At 45.3% G+C, this 8,254-nt stretch overlaps 1 pseudogene; it reads right to left on the bottom strand.

Moving 5' to 3' along the window:
* Positions 1 to 1,324: 1,324 nt before the first annotated feature.
* On the bottom strand, positions 1,325 to 7,746 carry LOC117251277 (uncharacterized; annotated as a pseudogene).
* Positions 7,747 to 8,254: the final 508 nt, after the last annotated feature.

Genomic DNA, 8,254 nt, shown 5'->3' with positions numbered 1-8,254 from the left:
CTTTCCATCAGGTGGCCGGTGTGGGTAGGCGTGCGTAGTGTCCTCTGTATGGGGTCCATTTAACACAAGGCTTCAAAACAGCAGTCAACAAACCGATAGGTGACGTCACAGTGGTAAGGTCCTTTTTTTTTTTACAGTCTATGCATCTGACACTGTCGTGACTTGAAATTTCATGTTTTCCCTGCTGATAGATCAATAAATAAATAAGCTTTTTATTATGAGACTGATTTTTCTGAGGTTGTTTTTTTCTGAGACCATTTATCCTGAGACCTGAGGCCATTTAGTCAAAAACTTTTTTTCTGATGCTTTTTGGTCTGAAACTCTTTTTTCTGAGGCCATTTAGTCTTAGACCTGAGGCCGTTTAGTCTAAGACGTTTTTTCTGAGGCAGTTTAGTCTGAGACCTTTTTTCTGATTTTCTGAAACTTTTTGGTCTGAAACCTTTTTTTCTGAGGCTGTTTCGTTTCAGACTTGAGGCCATTTAGTCTGAGACTTTTTTTCTGAGGCCGTTTAGTCTGAGACCTTTTTTTCTGAGGCTGTTTAGGCTAAGACCTGAGTCCGTTTAGTCTGAGACTTTTTTTATGAGGCCATTTAGTCTGAGACCTTTTTTTTCTGAGGCCTTTTCGTCTGAGACCTTTTTTTCTGAGGCTGTTTAGTCTCAGACCTTTTTTCCGCCTGAGACTGAGGTTTTCCTGAGACATGCTGGGGGTTTTCCTGAGACCTGATCGTTTTTCATATAAAGTCTGACACCTAACTCTGACACCTGAGGATCTCCTAAAATGGACACCGTACTGTTGGGTAATGTTAGCTGTGTGATGTATAGTTAGCCCTGTCACCGTGTGTGTGTGACTCTGTCTCAAGCACACAGCTCCAGTCCTGCAGCAGTAGTCTCATGATAAATACAGAGCGAGAGAGGGGCTGAGCGAATCAATACTCTGCATGCAGCTCTACCATGAAAGGAGATTTTACCCTATTCAAAAAGTTAAATGTGTAGTGAAGTTGCAGTGATTTGACAAAATTGCAAGGCTGTGCAGAGTTCATGGGTATTGGCTGAATTTGCATTCATTGTTGCGATTGTGTCGAATGTCAAAAAGACAACAACTTTACAACACTTTAAGTCCCCCTATTTGACATTAATAAGCAGTTCATAAATACTTTAAAGACTGTTTGTAGGATTTAGGGGCATCTGTTGGCAGAAATGTGGTTGAAAGATACATCTTGCGGATGCGCTGGTACACATCATCAGTGATGTAACCTGGGGTCATTGGGTGCTTCGGGTCTTTCAAACATCAGACACCCTCGCCCAGGCGACCTGACCGGGGGTGATCAGACTCCAGCCTGTGTCCCAGCAGCGTTTGCCCACAGATCTGCCCTCTTTATCCATAGCCACCTTGTGGCTTTTTCTGCAGCTTCAGTTGCGGATCTGATAGCCTTCTTCTTTGCCTCTCCGGTGAGGCCCAGCAGTGTGTACACTTTTCAGAGTGACCGCCCAGCAAATCCTCGGCAGCCCACCTCCAGAGGTTCACAGTGCATTCTCCAGCCTTGCCTCTTGCAATCATCCACCAGCTCCTGGTACTTGGCACGCTTCCTCTCGTTGGCCTCGTCCATGCGCTCTTCCCAGGGCACTGTGAGCTCCAGAATGATCAGTTGCTTGGTGGAATCAGACACGATGATCATGTCTGGTCGAAGCTGCATTGGTGTTTTCCTGGCTGGGAACTTCAGCTGTTTGTCAAGGTCCACTTCCAGTCTGCAGTCAGTGGCAGAGGTGAGGAGGCCTGACTTTGCCCGTGGTTGTATGTTGGGCTTCTCTCTGGCTCTGTGGAACACGATGGTCTTTGGCTTATGGTGGCCCTTGATGGTGTTGATGGCCATGGCTATGCTGTCAGCTACTGCCCTAAGCACCTGGTCATGGCGCCAGTGATAGCGCCCGTCTGCAAGCGCTTTTGGGCAGCTGCTGAGGAGGTGTTCCAGGGATCCCCATCCTGAACATTGAGAACAGGATGGTGTGTCAGTTTTGCCCCAGACATGGAGGTTGGCTGGACTTGGAAGGATGTCATAAACAGCCTGGACTAAGAACCTGATGCAATGGAAGTCTGCTTTCCAGATGTTGGACCAGGTGATCTTGCGTTGCAGAACATTCTCCCATTTAGTCCATGCTCCTTGTTGCCCCATTCCCACCATCCTGCTGGCTCGTACTTCCTCCACGCCTGCCTGCACTTTCTCCTGAACGAGATGTTGCCACTCCTTGCCTTTAGCCTTGTCAACCCTAGTTGCTGGGAGGTAGCCAATGCCTGCACGCCCTGTGGCTATGAGCCCCACCAGAGCCTTCTGCCTCAGCCTTGACTCAGCCACCTCCAGCGCTTTGTCTGCCCTCCATTTCCAGTCTGTTCGCACCTGGATACCAACGGATGTCACCTTTGGATCTCTGGATTCCCTGTATTGCAACGCTTCCCGTGTTCTGGACACCATGAACTCTTCGGCAAGGCCGCTGATTGGGAGCTGCAGGATGTTGCTCGTGCCATACAGGGCGGAGCTTCTCAGACTGCGTGGGAGACCGAGCCATCTGCGCAGGTAGCTGCTGATCTTTCTCTCCATGGCCTCTACTGTTGTAATGGGTACTGTGTACACCAGCAGAGGCCACAGGATCCTGGGCAAGATGGAGTGCTGGTAAATCCAGGCCTTGAACCTCCCTGGCAGGCCTGATTTGTCAACCTGACTCAGCCAGTCCTCAAGCTCCTTGCTGGTTTTCTGGATTGAAGCAGAATCTTTGAGGCTGCAGTCAAAGTACTTCCCGAGGTTCTTAACTGGCTGCTCCGTGATGGATGGGATGGTGGCTCCAGACAGTGAGAAGCGGAACTTGTCCACTACTTTTCCCCTCTTGAGCACTAGAGACCTTGATTTTACCGGCTTAAAGCTCATCCTTGCCCAGGTGATGAGCTTCTCTAGGCCTTGGAGGATCCATCTACTGCCGGGATGGACGTGGTGGTGACAGTCAGGTCATCCATAAAGGCTCTTATTGGGGGCTGGCGTACTCCTGTTTTCGTCAAGGGACCGCTTCACTCCACCTCTGCTGACTTGACTATCATGTTCATGGCGAGAGCGAAAAGGATGACTGAGATGGTGCAGCCTGTTATTATGCCTTTCTCCAGCCTGCGCCAGTCAAATGTGCCTGACCCAGCAGTGATTCTTAGCCTGAAATTATTGTAATAATCCAGAATAAGGTCTGTGACTTTGCTGGGAACATGATGTCATTGAAGGGCGAGCTCAACAAGCTTGTGAGGTATGGAGCCGTACACATTGGCGAGGTCCAGCCATAGTACGGTCAGGTCTCCTTTTCCTGTAATGTATGTAATGTAATATTCATAATAACTGAGATGTTTTCATTAGTTTATAATCACCTGAAAATAACAATCTTTGTGTATTTGTTACCTTAGAACAAGTGGTTTATATCTAGATACGGAGCAGGTACTCTTCCATGGAGTTCGCCATGTTGTTTCTACAGTAGCCCAGAATAGACTAATCTAATTATGGCTCTCGACAGTTGCTTTTGTGCCAGCCACCGTAGTTCTTCTACCCGCTTGGCACATGGGAGAAGTTTTAGTTCTATAACCTCACTGCTAAATGCCACACCTACACAAGGGTTTTCTTAACTTACTCTGTGGTATCCACATGTCATGGCTGATGTATATACAGCAGCCATATACTCATATTTTGAGTTTAGTAGGTCTGCCATAATCTTGAGTTACCAATCTAACATTAAAAAAGGCATTTGCACAAAGAGATCTGCATTCATGTCCTTCCTTCTGACACTCCCACCCTGTGCTCTCCCTAACCTTACCCCATCCCCTCCTCCACCTTTCTTGCCCCGTCTTTACATTCCAACCTGCTCCCAAACACACACATCACACATGTGTAGAATCAAGATGGCTTGTTTCTCTGGTAGGACATCTAGAAATAGCTCACCCTGTGGGCGATTTGTTCCAGTTCAATGACTGATGGTAGCCAGGGACTTTTTCCCTGTGCTTTCTACTTCAAAGTTGTAATTAACACAGGCAATGCATCTTCTAATTTCACCTAGAGGACACAGGATTACATATTAACCCCTCTCCAATGCCCTCAAGCCATTAGCATTTGCATTATGCATTAGCATTCATTGAAATAAATGTATTAACATAAATGAACAACAGTTATTTCATATAAATCATCATTTATTCACATTTTCTATAAGTAGTTATTTATAATGGTTCATAACTTAATTTACATGTTTTGTATAAGCTGACCTATAACAAAACAATGGCAACATATCAGCCCACCAGTTAAATGGACAGGCAGTGTAGATGACCTGTGCTCTGTAACAGAGGAGAGCAGCAACTTAAGTTCCAAAGGAACAAAATATCATGTAAACTAAATTTAATATGTAAGCTGTCTACTGGGCAAATAAATTCATTCTAATTTACAAGAGAGCTTTAAATGGCACTTCCACAAATCCGTTGCAGATTTCTCTGGTCTACCCACACATCTCTTTTAGACAGAGGATGCAGAATATTCATAAAACACCCACATCAGGATCAGCACACCCAGCCACACGGTGTTACTGACCTTAACTCCTAGTTCACCTCTGAGAAAGTAGATGTCATGCAAGGCAGCACACCACATCAACAACATCACTTTGTTCCAGGGAGAGAGCACACCACAGGTCTGAATTCATCCATAAACAAGATCTCAATCTGTAAAACTAGAAACAAACAAAAAATAATAATCCTCACTGTCAACAGTTGACTACAGTATGAATAACATCAGCAATATATCCGATAGGATAAGGGTCATACTGGGATAGAATTGGCAGAACAGCACCACACTAAATGATTTCTGTTACTGTCACTGCCATAAATACAGACAAACACACACACAAAAATATGTTTTTGACTTACCTAGCTCTGTGTTTCCACTCTGTTGTCACTCCCAGCTTGTTTAATACTGTGCTTTGTCAATGATTCTGGCATGAGATACTAATGTAAAGAGGCACCTTTTGTGGCTTTATATTACGCATTATGCAGGGGCTATTACTGACACCGTCATCCACAACCAAATACTGCTGCTTTGTTAGTAAATGTCAGCATCAGACACTGACACATTGAGACAGTTTTTTTATTTTGGATACACACCGGGCAGTGGCTATTTCTGACAAGCGAGTCTCTAAAGGGCAGGTGGAAGGGCAGGTGGATGGGTCAAAACTAGACTTTCACCTGAGAGCCTCTTGTTTGTTTCTCAGTGAAACTAAAAGTGAATGGAGTTGTTTTAATAACATTATATGGTGTTACAGTATGTGTAGCATGCTACAGGAGTAATGTATGTCACATGACATATGTCACATGATGTGACATTACTGCACTTATTTTAAGCCAAACCATGTATTTTTTTCTCTTTTTTTTTTTTTTTTTGCTAAAACTAACCATCCGCCTTTGTTACCTAAACTTAAGGAAATAAATGCAAAAACAAAGTGTTTTACCAACATAGTAAGGTTATTTTGAAAATGACTATGCATCTAACAAGCAGAAACTTTTCCTGGGAAAACAGGTATGTATTTTGAAAAGACACAGTGCATGTAACAAATGTGAATTGAGACACTGTCAGTGATGATCAAAACCAATGCATGGGGCTACCTAGTGCATCATAATTTGATGTATAAAGCCCAGTTCAGACCAAAGATTCATTAAGAGACAAAACTGTTTTAAAACGTTGCAGAGAAAACTTGCAGTGGTGTTAAGTGGTCAGTCTGAGCTCGACCTTAAGCCATCACTCAAGCCAGTGATGCCACTTGCGGCTCAGCTGGTCAAACCACCAGACGATGGTTTTTAGAATGTAAAGCACGTCACCTGTTTCAACAGCCAATCAGCTTGTAGTGAATTCTGCTGGACAAGTCAAAATGGCCGCAGATGGCGTGTTCACTTGCTGTGGCAGGTGCTCTGTCCCCTGCCAAGCCCCCTGTTTCAGTCTTCACAATGTGCTGGTGTCTGACTGTGGGTCGCTGCTCACTGTATAGAATAGAATAGAATAGAATAGAATAGAAAGAACTGTATTTATCCCAAAGGGAAATTCAGCTGTTCAGCTAAAATACATTAGAATGAGTGCATAAATAGAGATTAAATTAAAATAAAATTATCCATTACACAGTCCAGTCCAGTTGTGAAGATTTGTTAGTGTGTGTGTGACTGGATTCAGGACGTATTTAACAGTCTTATTGCCGTGGGGATGAAGGATCTTCTGAAACGTTCTGTTCTGCAACACAGTGAGATGAGCTGACTGCTGCTGCTGCTGCTGCTCCTCTGTCGCTCCAGGAGGTTGTGGAGAGGGTGCCTGCTATTGTCCATTATAGCTTGCAGTTTGTTCAATGTGCCCCTCTCCACCACAGTTCTTAGTGGTTAATTATGTGCTGTATGTGGCATATTTATTAAGAATACAGTCCATCTGCTCGTTTTGTTTCTATTTTTCGCTGTTTCATCACTACTACAAATGCAACTGTAGCCAGTATCTAACTATCACTATCCTCATTCATATTTTAAGAAGCCACAAATTATATTTAGCCACAAAATAAACCTAAAAAGCTGGAAATCAGAACAGAAGTACAGAGCTGTTGCATAGAGATGATACACCATCTCATCTAAATGCATTTGTGCGAATCAGCAGGTTGTTAATACTTTGCAGAACAGCGCTTTTAATGCTGCTATTCTAATACTATTAATTTATCTTACTGATTCTTATACTTGATCCTGTTTCTTATGCACTGTGTGGGAATATGGCACATGTAACTGAGTACTGAGCTGCTGAGAGACTGAATTTCCTTTGGGAGTAATAAAGTATCTATCTATCTATCTATCTATCTATCTATCTATCCACTGCAAGTAGCTGCCTGTTTCAACTCGTCTTGTAGCGAATCTTTGGTCTGAACTGGGCTTAAGTCCACAAGCGGCGGTATTTGATGAGTTGGGATGAGAACAGGTTGGTGTTTCTCAGTGATGCCTGGTGAACAGGTCATAGGTAGAGCGGGTCGTCCACCAATCGAAAGATCAGCGGTTCGATCCCCGGCTCCGCCAGTCTGCATGTCGAAGTATCCTTGAGCAAGAAAAAACCGTGGCACCTTGTATGGTAGCCTCTGCCACCAGCGTATGAATGGGTGAATGTGACTCGTAGTGTAAAAAGCACTTTGAGTGGTAGGATGAATAAGGAGTGTGTTTCAGGAGCGTCAAAGCAGAAGTAGGAAGTGGCTGCCTCTCCTCGTGAGTAGGCTTAGCCTACCTCCTCCAAAATGGCAGAAAATGGTCACGCAAAAGAGAATCAGCCTCCTGCAAGGAACGGAGGTTCGATGGAGAATGGCCCGGAAGACCAACACCATCGACTGGGCTGCGGGCACCACTGGGGCTGAGCCTGAAGCTTGCTGGAAAAGCAGTGGGACTGAAGTGCCAGGTAACATGTTCAGTCAGACTGGACCCTGACAGATACTGCCGGGAGAGAGCATCGGCCTTCTTATTGCTGCGCCTGGAGCAATACCTGATCTCAAAATCAAAGGCAGCTAGTTGGGATGCCCATCGCTGCTCTGTGGCCCCCAACTTAGCTGAATTCAGGTAGCTCAGCGGGTTGTTGTCTGTAAAGACCACACATTTGTGCCCCAACAAATACTCCCGGAACTTCTCTCCCATTGCCCACTTAAGCACAAGAAACTCCAGCTTCATTGAACTGCAGTTATCCATGTTGCGCTCCGTGGGACAAAGGCCTCTGCTGGCATATGCTACCGGCCGAACACCATCATCTCCAAGATGAATGGGCATGAAAAGTCTGCATAGGCCAACACCGGGGCAGAAACCAACTTGGCATTTAAGGCCTTAAAGCTTTGCTCACACTGGGGTGTCCATGTCCATGCCCATGCTCGCTTGGACCGTGTACCTGCAAGTTCTGCCACCAGCTTATGCAGGGGACACGCCAGCTTAGCAAACCCCTCAACGAACCACCTGGCGAACCCCAAGAACGAGCGCAGCTCTGACACATGGCGGGGACGCTGCCATTTTGCCACTGCCTCAATCTAAGCAGGGTCTGGGGAAACTCCTTGACTGGAGATGGTGTGCCCCAGATAACGGACATCCTTCTGGAAAAAGGTACACTTTTCAAGTTTGATCTTCAAGCCTTTCCTCTGCAGCCGACCAAGAACAACCTCCAGTTGCTGCAGGTGTGGTGAGACTGAAGAAGAGAACACAATAATGT

Source organism: Epinephelus lanceolatus, chromosome 14 (genome assembly GCF_041903045.1).
Source record: "Epinephelus lanceolatus isolate andai-2023 chromosome 14, ASM4190304v1, whole genome shotgun sequence".
NCBI lineage: Eukaryota > Metazoa > Chordata > Actinopteri > Perciformes > Serranidae > Epinephelus > Epinephelus lanceolatus.
Note: the sequence above shows the minus strand (reverse complement) of the source record. Positions and strands in the feature narration are given on the sequence as shown.